Genomic DNA, 22,028 nt, shown 5'->3' with positions numbered 1-22,028 from the left:
TAGAATAGGATAAATAGTCCAGAAATTGAGCCATACATAAAAAGACATTTAATTTTTGACAAACGTGCCCAGGAAATTCCAAGAAGGGATAAACTTTCAATACATGGTGCTGGAGTAATTAAGAGATTCTTACAGAAAAAACTGACTTCAATCCATACACAAAATTACTATGAAATGAATTACAGGTCCAAATGTAAAAGCTACAACTATAAAACTTATAGAAACTTCAGTCATAAGATCTTTGTGATCTTGGGTTTCTTAGGGCACAAAAAAAAAACCGTGAAACATTAACAAAAAAAGGATAAATTGAACTTCTTTAAAATTAAAAATTCTACTCTTTGAAAGTCACTTAAAAATGACAAGGCAATCCTCAGAGTGAGAAAAATATTTTTAAAACATTTCTCTGATTAAAGACTTAAATTCAGAATAGATAAACAGCTCTTACAACTAAGAGAAGACAACTGTCTTAAAAACATGACTTAAATAGCCACTTAATCTAAGAAGATATACAAGTGCCAAATAAGCATTTTAAATGATACTCCATATTATTAGTCATTAGAAAAATGTAAACAAAAGCCACAGTGCGATACCACTACACACACAGACCACACACAAGAATGGTTAAAATTAAGACTGAATACAAAGTCTTGATGAGAATTTGGAGCACCTAGAACTCTCAGACACTGCTGGTGGGAATGTGAAATGGTACAGTCACCCTGAAAAACAATTTGATAATTTCTTATAAAATTAAATTCATTTACCATGCAACTCAAATTTCTCATTCTTAAGTATTTGCCCCAGAGAAATGAAAAGATATGTCTACCAAAGACTTACACATGAATGTTCATAGTAACTTCATTCATAATAGTTCCAAACTGGAAACAATCCAAATATCCATTAATAACATGAATGAATGCACATATTGTGACAGCTGAATGCTACCCAACAATAAAAAGAAACTACTGACATAAGCAACAAAATGCATGAATCCAAAAAGCATTTCGCTAAGTAAAAGAAGCCAGATACGTAAGCAAAGCAGAAAAAACTACACGCACTGTGATTCTACTTACATGAAATTCTATAAAAGTAAAACTAAAATTGAGTAGTTGTCAGGGATGGGGAGGTGAGAGGAAAAGGCAGAGAAGAGAGGAAGTGGTGGTGGGGGAGAAGCTAAAAAGGGTAATAAAAATTATTGTTATCTTGATTGTGACACAGGTCACATGATTATATAAATCTGTCAAAAGTCACTAAATAATCTACTTAAAACTTGTGAACTTTACTTCTACTGTATGTAATTTATATCATAAAAAAGCTAATTAAAAAAAATTTAATGAATCTACACATTCATTAAAGTGCCTTACGTGTTAAGTAATACATTACCTCAAACCCTTTGCTGCATGACGCAGGGGTATAAACAAAAGTGATACAATACATTAGGTAAATTGGCCAAATCCATGGCTTCAAGAAGTTTAAAGCAAACCTTAAGATTAAAATGTTGGAAGTCATGGTGATTAGAAAAGACTGTAATTTTGAAGGATACTAAGGTTGGCCTTTTATGTTTATCAAAGGTATCACCTAGCAAAAATTCTGGAGAGACAAAAGAAAATTCCCTGTTAAACAAAAACTGCAACTGCAGCGTTTTTAATAGGTAGTATTTCACTTGTCAGATGGTATAATTGTTCATTTATTTGTCTGTCTCCCCTCATCACTTAAGTTCTACCTTCCAGAGGATAGGTCTATGCCTTGTTCAATCACTGAATTTCCAGCAAAATGCTTGGCACATTTGAATGAAATAACGAAATTCAGATGTTCTCGTGGTAAATTATGTTTCATCTGGAAAGTAAGGTTTCCTACAGAAAAGTGTATGGTAGATATACTTCCACAAACACTAGCGCTATTTCATTGAAGTTTCACAGCCTTCTTTACTTCAATTCAAAGATAACAAAGTTCTAAAGAGAAATCAAGCAACTGTACGTAACGTCTCACCTTTAAATATATAATATGCAATCTTTTTTTTAAAAAACTTTTTCTTTTACTAACCAATCCTACAAATTAATAAGAGATTTGTTTCAAAGTAACAGCTGCTCTGAACAAAGGATTGATAGTGTGAAATTTTATGCATACCTTGCTTTCTTCAGACAAAATCCAATGACCTGGAATTTTGTACCAAGTTAAATGCATTATCATGGAAAGTAGAATATGTTTGAAAAATTATCCTATCTAGTTCAGACTGACACAAAAATTCTCTACAGCAAAATCAATCTAAGCTAATTAAGGAACACAAGTTGCTTTAGTGTATGGCAGAAATTAAATTGAATTCAAAAGTTTCTTTAAAAAAGAAATCAAAATGTTGCACCATATTTTGCAAACACTCTAAAGATGTTTTATAAACAGAGTGACTGTGACTGAGGTGGCAAGAGACAAAGCACAGGTCTCAGAGTTAGAAGAAGAGTATCATGTGCCGGTTTTGTCACAAACTGTATCAGGTAAAGGTGTCAAATCATACAAGCTATGTAACTTTTTCAAGAGATGAAGCAGGAACAGAAAACAGAAGGGGGCTGAAGAAACAGAAGTCAGGGGAAGCTGAAGCTCCTATCTCAAGGAGGTCAAGGCAACAGCAGAGACGATGGGCGGCACAGCAACACAGAAGTTTTCATGGTAGGTAATCCCAACGATTTGTTTCCCCCCCAGTCTTCAAGAAAGGTAAGACCAATATAAACTCTTTAATAAGAAAACATGACATCCACTATCATCTCATTCCTGGGCCATCAGCTCAGATGACCGGAGGTGCACGTCAAGTTAAGCTTACCTCCTCATGAACAACTTGATCACCACAGGAGTGGACAGCACCACCTGTCAAGCCAAGCAGAAAAAAACTGCAGCAATGGTTAAATGGATGTGTCCAGTGGATTAAGCTTATGCCTTGGCCAACCCCAGGAAAGCAGAGGAAATCTGTGCACAGTCTACCCTCCTTATGCTCCCAGAAAATGGATGGCATGAGGAAATGAGAAACCTTGCAGGCTGGGAAGAAACTGAAAACTAAGGCATTTCAAAAAAGACCTTGCATAACCTTTTTTGGATGAAGAAATCACAGATAATTTCTATTGCTGCATTCTATTGTTAATTTAAAAAAAAAAACCAATCTTTACTTATGGTCTTTTGAAAGTTTAAGGAACAAAATTTGTATTTTTCATAGCCTTTTGAAAATTTAATCAATAATATGTATATTGTTCAATGCCAACATTAAATCTGAATACCTATCACTGTTAGAGAAGTTATATTTCACTTATATGCCAGACATAGGAGATAGGCAAATGGGCTTTCATAAATACATTTCTGCTACTTTTTTAATGGATCAAATGCCTCCCTGACTTGCTGAAGGTTTAAATATACATGACAGTTCTCTCACCTTATGTAGATCAGAAAGAATAAAGCTGTCATACTGTTAGGCCAGTAGTTTTCTAGGAGTTTATTTGAGGAAATAGATTTTATACACGATTTTGATATTTTCTAATCCTTTCACAGCCTCATAAAAATCATAGATTACCATTCACTGGAAGCTAACCCTAAACAATAGTCTATTAAATCTAAAACAAATCTGATAGGCACTAGTCAATTACAAGATAGGGTCGTTGCCCTCAAGAAACTCCTAATACAGTTGGGGAGCTAGGAAATATATATGAAAGGATGACTTTATAAAGTAGTGTGTGCTGGGTTCCCATGAAGTGACACAGGCCATAAACAGCTCAGTTTAGTGGAAGGAGAAGAGGAAGCGTGACCCAGACTAAGTCAATATGTTTGACAGGACAATGGGGAGAACAATTTGGCTAGACTTAAGGAGCTTTGAGATGACACTGGACAGTAAGTATCTACAACACGAGGATGGCAAGCTGACCTGCCTACCAGGGCAGTTAACAGAGGAGTGAAGGCTGCAGGATGAAAAATGCCAATAGCCACGTGGTCTCAATGTTGGAGGCCAGAGAGATCTCTGCTGGGGACTATGGGGGATGGCAGAGCACACACCCCGTATAAAATGGGAAGCTGTTACGCTGCTCCAACAGATCACTGCCACACTTTCCAGTTTTTTTTAAGAAAAGGTGTAATATTCCATTTTTTTAAACTTAAAATTTCTCAATTTTTAAATATTGGAAAATAAATATTTTCAACACTGCGTTAAAAACCAAAACACGTCTGCAGCCAATCTTGCTGGTGCGCCGCAGACTCGCAACTCTGGTTTGGCACGCTGGACTCCATGCTAAGAGATCTGGACTTCATCCTGCAGTCACTGACTTAAGAGACTTAACATGTATTTCATAATTTGCTTAGTTTTATACCTCTGCATACTCCAGTATTTACCATGTAAAACACTCAGCACTGCCAAATTATTTCACATTGGCCTGGTGTAAGTATTTCTGTTACAGGCCAATTCGTTCATTTAACTAACCGAAGAGTGACTTATAAGTTTCAGCTGAAATAACATACAAGCTGATACTAATAAAACAGTGTTGACAGAGCAGTACCTAAGAGAATGCTGACATTATATGTGGATACCACAACCCACCAGAAACACACATATAATCACTGGAGTTCCACCTCTCAAAAAACATGTGCCATAATCCACTACAAAAGAAAAGTCCTTACTCTTTCCAGCATTTTCCCATAATTAGTAACTTTCTAAAGACTATTACTATACAGTACTTTCTTTTATTACCAAACAGCACTCAAATACATGTAACAATGTTTTAATTCTACAAATCACTATAAGCTTTTAACTATCCAAAAATAATATTTAAGCATTAAAGGTCTCTGTTTTAGCATTTTAAATAAGCTTAGAGAAAGAAAAGATAATTAGTATCAGAGACTCGATTCGTTTTGATGACAGCATTAGAGAAAGTTAACATTGTAATTCAAAGGTAATTCCAAGATGAGAAAATTCTTGGTGCATAATTATGATATAAAATATAGAACTATGAAAACTGCTTAATCACAGGCCTTGAGATAATTTTCACAATGAAAGTCATCAAAGTATAAAACAAACATTAAACAAGCAATGTTTCTATTACTCAGTTTGCTCTGGCTTCTGGGAACCCCTGACCTGAGCCATCTACTCCATGAATGAAGGCTTCCAGCCCAGTGGGGTACCATGATTTGTGGGCTGGTCAGCTCAAACCTGTCACCACTACTGAAAAGAAGCCACCTCAAAGCACATGTCTCACTGGGGCTCTGCTGTATTCTTTTCATACAAAAGGGTCAATGGGTTGAATCAAGAATATGACTTCACTTAGAAAACAAAACAAAATCCTAACACAAAAGTGACAGTGCTTCCAGGATATAGTCCTCTTCCAAAGAGATGCAATAAAGAAAAAAGAAGCTGCATTAGAATTGTTTTTCTATCTCAAAATAAACAGGCTATATACACTTTACATACTAAAGCCTTACCAATAATAACTAGGGGGAAACTCAAAGGCTCCCCATCCCTTTCAGAACCTGCTGAAGACCCTCACTGCCCTCAGCATTCCAAAGTCCTACCCCAGATTTTATCAGACATACTAAAACGTATACACATGATACTGAATATTTATAATAAAGAAACTCTACTGAAAATAAGAATTATCTTTCATAAGCTTTTCATTCTTGAGCCCACTCCACTGTAGTTTTTGTCCCCACCCCTCCACTAATACGGCTCTTGCCAAAGTCACCAGTGACCTCAAGATTGCCAAATCCAATGAGCAATTCTCAGTCTTCATCCTACTTGACTTCTCAGCAGTACGTGACACCGCTGATTCACTCTCTCCTACCTGAGATGCTCTCTTTACCAGATTTCAGGTATATTCTTTTAATTTCCCACCTATCCTTCTGACTGCACCTTCTCAGTTTTCTTTATTGGTTCCTCCTTATCAACTCAAGCTCAGCCCAAGTACCTCATCACAGAAAAAGTAACTCATAGCTCCTTCTTCCCATGGTGTAGGTCAATAGAATTAGTATCTACTACTAATAATACGGCTACTTAGGGAAAGGAAACATTTAATTAGGTCCACTATGTTGGAAATATGTGCATCATTCCTTTGGCTTAAGATACTTTTTTATGAGATATCTTCCCTTTTCCACAAACTGTAAATACTAATATGACCCAAGGCTTGGTCCATGGACTGCTTTCCCTGTCTACATATGTTCCCTATATTATCTCATCCAAAGACTTGTGTGACTTCCAAATTTCTCTCTAGCCTGCACTTCTTCCTTAAACTCCAGATGCCTAAATCCAACAACCAGTTCAACTTCTCCACTTGGAAGTTGAACATAACATGTTCAAAACAGCTCTTGGTTATCTTTCCCAAACCAGCTCTTCCATCAGATCCCCACCTCAGTTCATGGCAATTCCACAATTATGCAAAAAGCCTTGGTGTTATCCTTCCTCTGATCTCTCTTTTTCATATTCCGCAAACAGCTGGCCAGGAAATCCTATTGGTTTGACCCATAAAGTAAATCTTGGTCATTTCTCACCACCTCCTCCTCTGTTACTGGCATCTCTCAACTGGATTATTGCCAAAGGCTGCTAACTTGTATTTCTGCTTCCACCCTTGACTACCCTACTCCGTTTTTCTATCTCAACACAGTGCAGTGATTCTATTAAAATGCAGGTCAAGTCACCTTACTGCTCTGCTCAAAACTCTCCAACGATCTCCCATCTCTCTCAGGGTAAAAGCCAAAGTTCTTAAAATGCTCCACCAGGTAGGCTCTACACGATGTGCTCCTAAACTTCTATAATCTCATCTACTACCACTCTGTGGACTTCTCACTGGTTCTGGGACACCCAGGCACACTTCTGCCTGAGGCCTTCGCTGGACCCTCTGCTGGAACACTTTTCCCCTAGGAACCTCTGTGTGGCCAGCTTCCTCCCTCAAGTCATCTTCTCAGTATGTCCAACTTTGAGTACATTATTTCAAATTGCCAAAGGCCTCACTTCCCTCTCTCAGCATTCCTAATGTCCCTTACCTTGCTCTGCTTTTTCTTTTCCCAATCACACTTACTACTTTCTAAAATACTGTAAAATTTACTTTGCTGTGTTTAGTACTTTTCTTTCCTAACAGGACAGAAGCTCCATGAAGGCAGGACTTTCTCCCTTATTTTGCTCACTGACATATCTCTGGGGCCTAGAACAGTGCCTGGCACACAGCAGGCATGCATTATGTTGAATGAAGGAATGAATTTAATTAAACATTTAGCAATTTCAACTTCACAGTTTTCTTTTAATATCTGAGACTTTTATCAGATCCTGAACATTTTTGCTGCTCTCAGAAAAGCTCCTTTGTACTTGAAGAATACAAAGATCCCAGCCTGGCCTCATGGCCCAACAGGAACCCAGCAGCCCCAGGGAAGCTAGGGCCATCCTACCCTTGGCCTTCATTGATTCTGCTCCAGGATTCCACTGAGCACTTCCTGGGAAACATCTAATACCTCTCCATACACATATTTTGTTCCCCCACCTAGACAAGGAACACTTTGGCAAAAATGTTTCCTAAGTTCAAGATATTACACAATGCATAAGAGAGCACAGAGTTATCTGGGGTGGGCCCCCCTTTCAATGACCAGAGCAGAATGATACTTCATGATTATTCTGAAGGGTCCCGGGTCTATTTTTACTGGGCTTGTAATTATGCTATTTAGATGTAAATGTGTCTTTCCAATGTGCTTAAGTTTGTTTTTCTTAAACACTCCCTTTGAAACTTTTAGACTATTAATTTTCTTAGAATGAATGGTTTAAAACTCTTAAGCCCTGGGCCTTATAAATCATAAAGGGGTCTGACCCACATTTTATAAACTGTGCCAATGGTGGGGGGTGGGGCTGGAAGAAATAAACAATTGCTTTATTCCAATAATAGTGGCTTTCTTTAAAAGGACTCATATGAAATCTACCTGGTACAAGATCAATATACATAGGCCACTGGTACTCTTTAAAAGTACTTTGTACAATATTATTCATCATAAAGGCAATTTCTTAAACCTATGAATTTACTTTCCGGCAGCTGGAAAGAAATAATTATCAAGCAGGCAGAAGCTAGGGGAATGAGAATGCTGGAAATAGGAGAATTAGGGAAAAAACTCGATCAATTAGTGATCAGTGGCACATGGCAGCTGTTCTTAGTGCAGCCACACAGACTGCCCAGTGTCTGTGACTGAGAAACACTACAATTTAATGCTTAATGCCATCAAGCAACGAAATAAAATCTTGTGAACAACTGCTTGTAAACAAAAGCTTAGGGACTTCCAAGAACTATAAACCTTTCTATACATCATTTCTTTCTGTATTCAGTAACAAGAGCTAACTTTACTTGACTGTTTACCACACATCACACCATGCCACTTGCTTTACTATGCTATTTCGCTTAATAATCAAAACATTATGGGACAGTTGCTATCATTATCCTCAGTTTACAGATGAGGAAAAAGAGGTTCAAAAAGTTAAGTAACTTCCCCCAAGGTGACACACTGGAGAACAGTGGAACCTGAGTTTGGACCCCAGGGAACCAATCTCAAAAATTTTGTTCCTGACATTTATGCTTTATTGCCTCTCTTCCATTTTGTCTTCAAAACTCACTACTCTTTTTTGTAGTAATTTCAGTGAGCAATTTTATCAAGGTCATGGCATTATGGTGAGCACATTTTTTTCATTTTCTAAGATTATACATGATAAGTTTTTGCTGTTTAAGCAGTATCTCATTTGAGCAAGATATATTATTTACTACCCATTTGTAAAATTTCTGGGTTTTTTTTAACTTTTTTTTTTCTTACCTTCCTAATGAACATAAGTTTAAATTCTGAGTCTTTTCTTGAATCATGAAAATGTCCTTTTTCTTTTTAGGGAAACATGAAAGAAAATGTCTATATCAATAGTCTTCCTTTGCAAGCACTTTGCTTTATCTATTAGATTTCTCATAATCCTACATTTTACAATAAGTGCTTCTGGGGGATGGCAACAGATTTCAGCACCAGAATTTCACTGTTGTTTTAGGCACTGATACCAAAGACTGGATGTTTCCAGGGATAGTTAAGAAAAGATAACTTGAAGGGAGTGGGGACAAGAGGAGGAAAAAAGGGTATAGCAAGGGAAGGGAGGCATAATGGCAGGAAGAGGCAAAATACATATCTTACTCTTAAGAATAAAATATTTTGAAAATATTTAGAAAGCGGGCTTTTGAAATTAGGGTCCATCTTAGATCATTTATGGACGAATAAAACAATGAGTCAGGAAGGACTCAAGATACCACCTACTTGACACTTGTAATCCAAAGTCTCACCAGAGAGCCCTAATAGGAGATAGGAAAAAAGGGTTACAGAGAAATTCCAAGGGCTCCTTATGGGGATGGCGGTGGGGAGGCGCAGAGGTAGAACAGGGATGAGGAAGTATAATTCTGCCTCACTGGGCAGGTCTGCTTCTACCTTAACAGAGCCACAGGACATCTCTGTGTGGATCAGAAAAGGGCACCCCGTCCACCAATACTGTGGACTCATTGCTTGGACTACACAGCAGAGGATTGAGTTTCAATCCTTAGAGGGTGCTAGTCTAGACCAAACAAAGTCAGAAGCAGCGCCTACTCTTGGTCCTGTCATTAGCTGTGAGATTGAGTCACCTTACCTTAAGGATCTTCAGTCCCCTCACCTCTAAAAACTTAAGGGGCTAGCTATGACTGAAGGTCCCTTTCCTCTTCCTGATTCTCAACTGAAATTTTGCAATATCCGGTTGGTATGTTCCAAACTATGTCCCTGAAACACTAGGATTCTGTGGACTAAGTTGTGCCTTTAGTGTTTCTATAATATTGCATTTTTTTTCTCTCACATTTCTGGTGTATTTTTCCTTTTAACCTTAAGATTATTCTCCTTTCAATTTCAAACTGCTCAATTTTTCTTGAGCCATCAAAAGCCACAATCAGCCCCAAACCACTCAAATGTCCATCAACAGAATGGATAAATAAACTGGGTATATTCATTCACAGAAATTAAGGAAAAAAGAAGTATAACTACCTGAATCAATGCGGACATGATACCACTTTGAGTTAAAGAAGATACAGAAAGGAGCTTATATTTGACTGCATTTAAGTGCAGTCCAAGAACAGGTTCAAACTAACCCATGGCAGTAAAAGAATAGGTGGTCATTCTGGCGGCAGGGATTACGACTGCAGGGAGAAGCTTGGTGGGGGAGAAGGGTCCAGGGGTGGGGGGCTGACAATGTTCTGTTTCTTGACTTCGGTGCTAGTTGCCTAGATATAATCAACTTCGTGCTATAAACTTCTGATCTGTGCATTTTTCTAGTTTATATAATTATTTGGTAATAAGTTCAAAGAAATAAAGCCACAGGGATACCCACCCTCTCCAAACCAAAGCCATCTACCCGAACTGGACAGCACAAGTGCTGCTACCTGTAGGGAGAAAGTTAATTACATTTCATTTAATATGAATCAGACAAAGAACTGCCTGAGAAGCTAAGAGAGAAACTTCATTAATTTCCTAAATTCTTCATTCAGAATTTGCTTGATTTTTATAATGATTTCCTCCCTCATGTGAAACTGCAGCTATGTTAGTATAAAATACTGCTTTTCTGTCTTTTTATGTCAGTAAAAAATTACTGCTCAAAGTTCTATAACATATATGTACAAAGGCAAAGTTATTAGAAAACACCTGAAAATATCCCAGGATACTCTATTTGGAATACTGAGTGCCTCTAAATAGGCACTTTTGGTCAGAATTATCCCCATTATCACATTAATGGAATGACCTGGATAATGATGAAATCTCTACCTAGTTTCTTTCTATAAAGCTTAAGCTCTGCTAGGTAAGGTCATACAGGTGGGGAAAGACATTCCAGAAAATGCTGTGCTACAGACAACTCCAAGGAAGCCCCAGTAAACACTGCCTTCTTGTTTGTCCTATATTTGGTTCAGCTGTGAATTTGTTTCAGCATCACATTTTTCTCCTCCTTAGATTATACAACCAGCTCTCAGATCAGTGATTTCTTTCCCCTCCCCAGTATGCTATGGTCCCTCTTTGATCACTATGATAGAGTGCACAACTGCTCCATTTGATACATATGAAAAGTGATAGCAGACAAACCTGCATCAGAAGTAATTACACCACTAAGTCATACAAGATAACTGGAAGCACAGATTGTTTGTTTTTACTCAAAACTCTATGATAACTTCAGCCCCTCTGGTCCCACAGCATGGTAAGCAGGCATTAGCAGTTCTCCCAAACGCTGGGGGACTAATTAAATATTTCTCAAATCAACAGAGCTTCAACAAAAAAATGTTTCCAGTCTTTGAAATGGGAAGTGGCGGGGGCAGGGGTGGTAAGGAAAGTAATAAGCATCAAGTCCCTGAACATTCTTTAACACCAAATTAGTGATTCAATGCAAGGTTTCCAGGATAAATATCACTTAGCACTATTTCATATTGTATGAAGACCTTATAGGGCACATTAATTCCAATTCTTTTTCCTCAGCTAAAAAGATCTTACTCTTTAATTTCTACTTTTAAATAGAAAGCTCTCCCTACATCAGCCTTGTTCCCAATACTCATCTTTCTAAGTTTATATTTTCCTTGCAATTCAGTGTCCAGTACTCTATTTCTTCCTTCCTCTCAAACTATTTTTTTAACTTGTTTCTACTTATTTTTATAGGCCCCCAAAGCCTCTTCCTCAGGATAATGCACAATTCAAAAAGCCCTCTCAGCTATCTCTATATCCAAGTTTAACTACAGAGGCCAACAATACCATTTTTCCTGTTTGGGTCTCAGGAAAGATACATTTTAACTGAAGTTTCACCACTCATAAATTCCTTTTCTAAATCTTTCCTTTTCCTACTCTTACACTGGATTGTTTTATACACAATCACAATGTCATCAAGTATCCAAAATATGTAATTATAAAATCATACAAAAGTTTCCTAAAATATATCATTTTAAGCGTGTAACACACACCCTTTATAACTCTGGTACTGGGAGTACAGGTTTTAAAAATATGTTGGATGTTTCTTATAAGTTGTGTTTCTTGTTTCTCAGTAAGGAGAGTAGAGGATCATCACTGTAGAGGACCAATTGCTGTTATCACCACAAACTGTGTTACAACCGGATTCTACTGAAGACTGTAAACACATTTAAAACTTTCTTTTCTTTAAAAGAAAAAAGCTTGAATTGTATGAACATAGGCCAAAGCTTCTGTGCTTCGCCCATAAGGATATAGGATACTTTTAACTGGAGGTTTGTACCTCTTCATCAAAAAAAAAAAAAAAAAAAAAAAAAAAAGGATACACAATACTGAATAACTCCAGTTTTCCCATAGGCTTCATCTATCAAACCAGGGCATTTATGAGGTTGGTATTAATGAGTAACAGGAAAAAAATCCATCCCTGTATAAATGCAGAAAACTTTCTACCCTTTAGAAGACTTAAGACAGCATTAAAATGACTTTATAGAGAAGGCTGGTGAAATTTAGTTCTGATCTCAGAAAACCACCTAAGGGATAATTTGTGAATGCCATCTGGGATCCAGGCAGCCTCCTCAACAAAAGGGAAAATTTGTTGAGATCATCCAAATCTAAAATTCGCATACATTTTTACATCTGGACTGAATTAATCTTTTCTTGGTACTGGCTTTCATGTAATAAAATAATTGTTTGCAGATTTTATTTTTTTAAACCCATAGCCTTAGAAATCAAAATGTGCAACATCCAAGTTGAAAACTACAAAGAATTCCTTTATCAAAAAAGTTAGTTGTTAGATGGGACTCATTTACACTAAATTCTGAATCTGACAGCTCAGTCAAAAACAATTGTTTGACACTCTCATTTCAAGCATCCGCCTCAAAAGACTACACAGTCTACTATGTCATACGTTCTGAAAGCCAAAAGCTTTGTAAGAGTAGTTAAAAGTGGAAACAGAGTTCAGAAACTAGAAGAAGCTCTACAACAACCCCCACCTCCTAACTCAGCGAGCATAGGTGAATGAGTTTTTAAAGAATTTGTAGCTCAAAATTATTACCCAGAACATCGACATTTCACTTTCGAAAGCAGCGGTCTTCATCCTGGCCCATAATGTTTTCTTGTAGATCCAAGAGCATCTTAAATCTGCAAGTTCAAATTATGTATTTGAAGCTGGCAGCTTACCCCTGTCACCCCCCGAAATGGAGTGGGTAGAAACAGAGAAAGATTTCCTGTCCCTTAAAATGTCTGGAGCGCTGCAAGAACTGCTGATTACTGTGGTCCATCAGTGTCAGATCTCAGGCAATCTTACAAGCAATTCAAAGGGGGCAGAATTAGTTCATATTACAGCCAGTCTGCTTTCTGGAAAAGATATCCCACAGATAACTCGATAGTAGATATCCCCTGGGGGACCGTTCTCATCTAATAACTCCAGAAGTCCATTTTAATATGAAATATAAATCCAATATGTTTACAAACATACTGAAAGAGCATTCAAATGTCAGCTGTCTCATACTGTGGACTATTCATTTTTAACATAATACTTTTATTTCTCAAAACCACACCCAAGGAAAATGATTAAGTGCTAGAAGTTTTATACTACAAAGGACAACAGCACAGGCATCTGTTTTCCTGCCTCTCTCGGCTGGTCTTCTCCCCTCCCCCACTCAACCCTGCAGGCAGTTTGTAGGTCTTGGTGGTTGTTAAAATTACTTTCTACAGTAGGCTGTAGAAATAATGTTGTAGATTCTAAAAAACTTCTTATTCTTTAACATTGCTGAGTCTAAGTTTATGCCCTGCTCTAAGAAGAAAAATCCAAAAGTCAAAAGCCTTTTTAATGACAGATGCATTACGGAAAATTTTCCCCACAAAGTTGTGATGCTGTGAAATATCAACTCTCTGAAATCACAGAAAGGAAATGACTTACATTCTTGGAAAATGAAGCCACTGGCAGCTTTCTCCAACAGTATTCTCTAATCCCTAAACTACACCCTGTGGCAACGGGGAGTATTTCGTTCAACTACTAAATTTAAATAGATGCTTATAAAACCAATAAACAAACATCGTCGGATGCCAGGGAAGAAGAGACGGTATCCTACACGGAAAATCTAGCTAGAGGTACTTTTACTGCACATTCAAAAAAGCTGGAGAGCACAGGCTTAAAGTCAAAGGCAACCCGAGAACGCTTGCTGAAGTTTTCCTTACCCCGCTGCGGGCAACGCACAACTCCTGGGGGGAAATACTAACCAAATAGATTTTTGCTAAGAAATCCAAACGAAAAGGGTGTCAAGGAGTTAACATTTCTTTGGACACTAGCTACACAACTGCACGGGCTGAAAATCTGCCAACTTTCATTTCAACTTTAAATTATGCTTATTTTGACAGCTTTCCATTTCTTCATGCCTTCAAGAGGACGCCCTCACCATAAGGTTATGCTGTCCCGGGACTCCCGGTGCTGCGATAATCCCTACCGACCTCACCCGGGTGGCCCCCAGCTGTCCATCCCTGACAGGTCCTGGCCTTGCCCCCTCCCCAGCAGCGGCTGGGGGTCTCCTCCGCCCGGGGCCGGGCCTGCGCTCCGCCAGCTCCTCCAGGAACCCACTCTACAGGCCGCCCCCCCCAACTCGCATCCCACCAAGGCCCCCTTCCGGCGTCGCCGAGCCCGAGCTCAGTCTCCGGCTCCCCCGACTAGGCACTTACGGGGACGGTGGAGCAAACGCCGCGCTCGGGTCCCTTCCCGCAGCCGGGCTGTCCGGCCAGGCGCGCACACAACAGGCGGCACCGCGCAGTACCTAGGAACCGCGCGGGCTCAGGGGCTGGCCCCGGCGCCGGGTCACAGCGACGGGGCGCGACGGGCAGGCGCCCCCAGCACAGGGCGCCGCCGACCACCGGGGAGCCGAGCGCGGGCACCGAGCCCGGGGCGCAGCCGGCAGCGCCGGCCGGCCTCCCGCCCTCGCCGCAGAGGCGGCCTCGGAGCTCCGCGCCTCCTCCGCTGCCCGGCTCGGCTGCCCCGGGGCCCCGTCCTCCCGCCCCGGCGTGGGCGAGCTCCGACTCGCGAAGAAGAGACTTTCCCGCCCGGGGCCCGACGCCCCAGAGCCGAGGGTGCAAGGAGAAAGCGAAGAAAGACGGGGAGAAGTGAACATTGCCTGGGCTGGGACTCGCGACTTCCAGAAACCCTCCCGAAGCCCCGTCCAGTCGCCACTGCCGCCGCCCGGCCGGCAGGGGGCACAGTGAGCGGCCGGGGCGCGGTGGCCGAGCTAGGGGGCGGCCTCGAGGGACCCCAGGTGCCGGGTTCCTGCCCATACCTCGGAGAAAGTCCGGAGCACCAAGCGTCGGACTCCCGTCAGCTCTCCTTGTCTTCCAGCCGGCGCCGCGCCTGCCCTACTCCTCTCAGACCGTGGGCCTGGGCAGCCAGACGAGCGCTCCACGTCCGCCCCGCCCCCCCCGCCCACGCCTCCGCCTCGCCCCGCCCCCTGAGGCTCCGCCCCCCGCAGCCCGACGGTGGAGGGGCACGCTGCTGAGCCGCGGGAGCCCAGCGCGGAGCTTGCAGCCGCACGTGGAGCGCCTGCAAGCCCCGCCCCGGGCCCAACCAAGCGTCCCGCGGAGGGGGGTGCTGCGAGTTGGGGGCGGGAGAAAGCTGAGGGAACCACGCCCCCGGGGAACTGGGGAGGCAGACGAGCTGCACAAGGATGCTGTGTTATGACTGTGGCGATCTAGGTCTCTCTCCGCCCAACCGAGACCGAGGCTCGAGGGGACAACTGTCAGCTTCCCCCCTTCTGGCCTAATTATTGGCCCTCTCCGACGCTCGGCCGCCGGCCCCCGGGACCTCTCCCTTCGGAGCCCAGTCGGGCTATCCGGGGGCGGCGGTTTGGCCTGAGTTCCGTCTTAAGAATTCGGAACCACGGAGGTGCGGCCACCGAGAGAGGGGGCGGTCCCAGCGGAGGAGGCTTCGTGATTCCTTCCTTCCCTCCCGTCCTCCAGTCCCGCAAACACCTGCCCACCCACCATTCGGGACGCCTCTCCTTCCTGGGTTTTATACTGGATCTAGGGAGCGTCGCCGAGGAAGCCAAGCCTCCCCCACCAATTCTGCCTCTCCAGTTCTTCAGGTAGACACAGCCTCTTTCTGCTGTGGTTTTAGTGCCAGAGACCCCTTAGAAATTATATTTGCCCGCTCTCGATGGTACCGGGGGGGCGGCGGGTGATGCAAAGGGCTAGTGGAAGATCTTTTTATGGCACTAAGACTCAAGTCAGGAGACGGAGATCTCTTTGTCAATTTTGGTTGTTGGGTCTAGGAAAGGGGTAAGCTACGCCTCTCCACTCACCCTGCGCCCACTGGGACCAGCTTCTGGGGACTGGAGACAAGAGAGAACCAGCCTCCACCTGTCCCTCAGGCCTGCGACCCACAGAGCGCCAACCTCCTGGGCTTTACCGTCCTAGGTCTTCTGTTGACTGCTGATCCAGTGACACTGGCAGTAACGCCCCACAGGACCCCTTACTAAAGGAGTGATGGGGTGTGTCTGGATATGACAAGGAGACAAGGAATCAGAGGACCTAAGAAAGGACACTACCCCAAGTCAGATTTGTGCTGAGAAAGCCAACTTTAAAATTGCCCTACTCTTTTGATTCAAACATAAATATATAAAGCTAGCTGTTACTGTTTGAAAGCATGCCTGTGTGAAAGTATGCATGACGAAACTCAACTTACTGTTCATCACAGCTGAAGCTTAATTGGAATAGTTGTCTCATTGACAGCTTTTACATTTTGCCAACCGTAACATTAGAAGTGAATATTAGGAACGATGGTTTTTGTTTTTCTACAATTGATGATACATTCCGAGCTTATTTCTGATAAAGCAGAGCAGTTTCTAAGGATATTGCACTCATGATTTAAAGTCATGACTCCATTATGGGAAGGAGGACAAGAACTATGTTCCAATGACTGCCTTTTAAATTAGCTGTATTTAATTAATAGGCTAAATTTAAAAATTGGTTGAGTGATTACAATGCTGGCGTTTAAAAGTGGAAGATTACAATTTTTCACACATTTTTGTCTGTAATATGCATTCAGAATGAGTGCATATTGAACAGTAGTTGGTAAGGTCTTAAATTAATGTGATATCTAATGAGATAATCCAGCATTTCATATGTGAAATAAATGAGATAAGTGAGGAATATATTGGAAAGCAGTTCCTAAATCTGATTTCTTTTTGGGCTTCAAGCATAAAAATCAAGCAGATAAAAAAAAATCTTGTTAGATTGTAAAACATTGCTGCAATATGAAGTGATTAGGTAACCCAAGGTGCAAAATATTTTAAACAGCTTTTTAAAAACGTACATTTAAGATTAGGTCTATTGTCTAGAATTTGACTATAGCAAAATTTCTTACATGAGTATTTTTTGAATCATAATGATCATTTTAGTGCGAATACCACAATAAACATAGACTCTGATATGATACATTTTTGTAAACTAAGTACTTTAAAACTCTTAAAATCAGTTTTATAACCCCCTGAAACATAAACTTCTGAAAGGATTGCTTTGGAAAACAACACATACTCCACTCAAGATGGAAGTGGAACTGGGAAGGGATGGCTTGTTTTAGATGTTTCTTATCAAAGGAAATGTTTTTCTGTGCTTATTACAATAAAGAATGCATTTTTGTAGGTAATCAAAGTTATATTTTATGATTCTTTTTAATGTTGAGATATAGATATATTTCCATTAATATGATGAAGTGTTTTCCTAAAAATGAGACATTGCCCATCAAGTGAAACATCCTAAACACACCTTAAGGTAATATTTTTTCCACAGCATATAAATATTAATATAACTATGTTTTTGCTTTAGTTTTATTAGGAAGAAGTTATTCCATGAATTTATTGAGTACTCCCATACACCAGCCACAGGGTTAGACTCTGGGATTCTTATGCAAAAATATTTCTGAATCCTATAATAGTTTGAGGGAACAGGTGAGCATGTAAATGTTTACAATATACTTTAATAATTCTTGCTATGGTAGAGACATGCAAGAGGAATAATGGAGGAGCACTCTGTCCACTCAGATGGGAAGGATGAACAAAAGTGGGAACGAGTTGGTTGAGGTTGTGGTTCTCGAACTTGGTAGCCCATTGCAACCACCTGGGGAACTTTCAGAAAGTACTGATGCCTGTGTGGCAGACATGTGTTTTAATTGGTCTGGGATGTGGCTTGGGCTTGGGAATGTTTTCATGGTCCCCAGATCATTCTAAGTGGAGACACTTGGGGACTACGGGTTAAAGTATCTCAGGAAGAGGGGACAGAATGAGCAAGTGCATGGAGGTGTGTTTTTAAAGGACAACAGCCATCACCTCATTTTGTAATGGAAGAAGCTTAAGCTTTGGTGGGTGATAGTTACACATTTTGGTGTAAGGAACACAATTATATAGAAAACAAAGAGATATGAATGGCTATAATTTACATTCCTTTACAAGTATTTTCCAAACACCAGAATAGTATGTTGAAAATTAAGATCATTTCAGTGTATGAGAAGGAAAAAATTTAGTTCTTTTCATCTTTTATATATAACTCAAGGGTATTTGGGACTTATAGTATGTTTTAATGCTGAAATACAAATTCTAGTCAAGGGGAGAAGTCAATAATTTAACATACTAGCTTTTAAAGTATACTTTCCCCAAATTAAATATGGCTCATCATCCTGGCTGAAGGTCATAATAAAGAAATTAGGTTCATTTTTCTTTTTGGTAATTACTGAAGTTCATTTAAAAAGTAAAACAAAATGCATTTTAAAGCAAAATAAACTTAAGTAAGTCCTACTCTAAGATCTTAAATGGCCCTTTAGTTAACATATATTACTTTGAAAGACAAAATAATCTCATGTAGAAACTTAAATAGTGCAGTGAGGTAGTCCTGGTTTTCACTGACTAAAACTTAAAGTGCCCTTTTTATTATTCTCAATTAGTATATTATTTGTGTTCTGTAAAATAAAACCACTGAAAGAGATTTTAATTCTCAAAAAAGTCAGAACTGATTATAAGTCATTTAATCTAGCTATCTCATTATTATGCATCAGGAGTACCTAACCAGGAATAGAAAGAATTACAGGTGACCCTTGAACAGCACAAGTTTGGACTGTGCAAGTCCACTTACACATGGATTTTTTCTTCAATAGTAAATACAACAATACTACATGATCCACTGTTGATTGAATCTGCAGACACAGAGGAACAATGCATATGGAGGCAGTGAATATATACAGAGGGACAACTATAAGTTATAGTCAGATTTTCAACTGCATGAAGGGGAGGGTGGGCACCCTTTCGTTGTTCAACTGTATTTTGCAGAGGCAGCGCAACACTGGGATTAATATTATGTACCAGTCTAACTCGGGAAGATTTACCTTTACCCAATTTAGAGATACAGAGTTGAAAAAATTAAATTCACAAAATTCTGTCCTCTGGGCCATCAAAGTTTGAGAAAATATTTTACAATAGTTTAACTCAATACTCCTGGGACAAAGTTTGGATTTAATACAGCAAGTAAAAATTTACAAGAGATATATTTGAATAGCTGCTTTCTTTCTATTCCATTATGGTTTTAGTTTTACCACAAACATCACATTCCAGGTCCTTGAGGGCTTGAATACTTGAATACTCCAGACAAAAGTTTCTATAAGGCTAGGAAGACCAGGCCAGACTCTTCACTCTTGAGGAGAGGCTGTTCTAATTGCAATGAAGGTATTAGCTACCCAAAGTAGGATAACCCGGCACAGAGAATTGCACTGAGGTCTTGGAGTTGAAAGGCATAGTAGTGAGACAGGAGGAAAGGGGGCAGGGCACATCCATTAAAAGAATGACACAGCCATTAAGGATAGGGCATAAACTGGTTAGAACCAACTAGGTCCAAGATGGTGGAAGATTCAACTTCCAGTAGACCTTGAGCCTCATTATACACTCATTACAATAAAGTTAGCCTTACAGATAAGAAGTACCCATCGTGTACCAATACCATAACACTTTCGATCAAGACTAAATAAGGACAAAAATCTCTCCTCCCCTCAGGAAGGTGAAGCTGAGATACAAATTAGGAAATAAGACCCCAAACCCCTCCCTCCCCATTGAATATTCTGCCCATTCATTTTTATACTTCATGTAACCAACTTGCCAAAGAAACTCAGTGCAGCTATTCACATGAATTTGTCTTCTCTCCCCTTGAGAGCATACTATTGCTTAATAAATCCTCGCTTTGCTTTCTTGACCTCCATGGCTTGATTCTGAATTCTTTCTGTGATGAGACAAGAAACTACTCTCCGGTAACAGTGACAGAGGCAGTGCTATGTTGAGGGTTACCACTGCCCACCAAAATGTAGTGAGGAATTAAGTGTGAAAATAGTACTGCTGCCTTATGCATGGGGCTTCACATTCCAGAGAAGATGGAGGACAGTTTGAAGGGTTTCTTGTACAGAAAAATGGCTAGTTGAAGGGACGAGACAAGGGGTAGACTCCCTACAGCATAAAACTTCCTCCTGTATGCCATTTCTGTGTTTATACAATGGATCTTCAAGGTCCCAGAGCAGTTTTTCAGCTCTGATTCCTTGATTACTCTCTGAAAAGCTGTAAGAAAACATTCCTACCCCCAGAGATGGGAGGCAACACCCTCCATTCCCCAAGGAGGGAGACAGATGAGAAAGGAAAGGAAGTAGAACTGGTGAGAGACTGGTTACTCTGAGTTATGCCTCAGGCACATTCTGACAGTCTTTATCTGGGGTAGTGTTCTAGGTGGAGTCACTTTCAAACACAAATGTTAACTGTGAAACTCTGATCAGTATTTACTGCCATCTAATCAATTTGTGCCTGAGACAGATAATACATACTGAACTAGAACACAGGGAGATGTGAACATCCATCTCCCCGAAAACAGGTTTACAGCCTGGCTGATTCTGGCTTTCTTGAGGGAAATCCCATTTATGAAGAAGGTTTATGAAATCTGTCCATTCTGTTTGAATTTGGTTACCTTGAGTAGGTTGTAAGCACAACAAGCATGCCTTTAAGCTTGTTTTTAGTTGCTTTAAAAAAGAATGATGGGAAAAAGTGCAAATAAGACTTGCTAGCTCTGGAATTTCTCAGGAGATTCACTGAGGCTAAAGGACTCTGTTGGTGGGGACTCCAAAAGACACACTACCATCTGCAGTGGTGGAATTTGGGTTATAACACAAGGTCCTGGTATGCTCGTTATATTAACTGGGAGCATAAAGGGAAAAAAGTTATTTGTGAAGACCCACATTAGATCCCTGTCTTCCTTTCATCTGTTCCTAGTTTAGAAACAAAATCTACATTCACTCTTACTCAGTTTGGATGTGGAACCCAATCACAACAAAATCTTAAGAAATTCTTCTATAGGCAAGGCAGTCCTTCCATCTTTCTTTTTCAAGGGTAGCCTAATTCTATTAGCCTAAACAGAATTCTTATGGTCTAGTGCTTTGAAGAAGGAACAATGATAATTAGACTGTGGAGTGTGAATCAAGGCTTGTGAGATTGTTCTCAAAGGACCTCAGACTTGGACCCTGTTTTGCTCTGACAGGCCTGGAGGAAAAAGTGCTGGGTGATCGCACTCTTAATGAGGTCTAGCTTCGAAGGTTAAGACCCTTGCCGGGGGGTGGGGTGGGGCGGTGGAGATAGGCTTTCTTAGACATGTTTTCTTTTAAAATTTGTAATAAAGTATTTGTGATTCACATATGATTAAGACAAACATTCTGTGTCATTTCTTAAGCAGAAAAAAACAGAATCAGTAAATTAGTGACTTTCTCTTCCGCCAAGAGTTCTATATTGGATAATAGTTTCTGTCACTTTCATCCCAATTTCTTAAAGGATAATGGGGATATATACCTAATATATGATCATTTTATATACATACTGACTTAATATACAAATGAGTATAAAATATTTTATGATCACATCACTCAGTTTTTTTTCATAGCATTTTCACTATCTAAAATTATTTATGAATATGTTCACTTGTCTGTCAATTGTCTCTTCCTTTAGAATTTAAGCTTCATGTGAGCAAGG

General features: G+C 40.2%; 1 protein-coding gene and 1 long non-coding RNA gene across 10 annotated transcripts in view; one reads left to right on the top strand and one right to left on the bottom strand.

Moving 5' to 3' along the window:
* The window catches only part of FRMD6 (FERM domain containing 6), a 212,813-nt gene that overhangs the window by 50,987 nt on the left and 139,798 nt on the right, over positions 1 to 22,028 (bottom strand). Inside the window, exons 1-2 of one of the 9 annotated variants that reach the window (XM_032482030.1) lie at positions 15,273 to 15,378; positions 2,810 to 2,853 (exon numbers count right to left, since the gene is read on the bottom strand). The exons of 3 other annotated variants lie outside the window; for them this stretch is intronic. The gene's annotated coding sequence lies outside the window, so the exon portion shown is untranslated. Of the gene's footprint in view, positions 1 to 2,809; positions 2,854 to 14,667; positions 15,185 to 15,272; positions 15,410 to 22,028 lie in introns of those variants that run through there. 5 more of the 9 variants (XM_032482029.1, XM_032482032.1, XM_032482026.1 and 2 more) reach the window with 5 other exon arrangements.
* LOC116664273 lies at positions 15,554 to 17,635 on the top strand. The gene is made up of 2 exons (XR_004320705.1): positions 15,554 to 16,073; positions 16,260 to 17,635. It is a non-coding gene; the product is annotated as an uncharacterized LOC116664273 (long non-coding RNA).

This window comes from Camelus ferus, chromosome 6, assembly GCF_009834535.1.
Source record: "Camelus ferus isolate YT-003-E chromosome 6, BCGSAC_Cfer_1.0, whole genome shotgun sequence".
Classification (NCBI taxonomy): Eukaryota; Metazoa; Chordata; class Mammalia; order Artiodactyla; family Camelidae; genus Camelus; species Camelus ferus.
The sequence above is the reverse complement of the archived record's forward strand: the minus strand, read 5'-3'. Positions and strand labels throughout refer to the sequence as shown.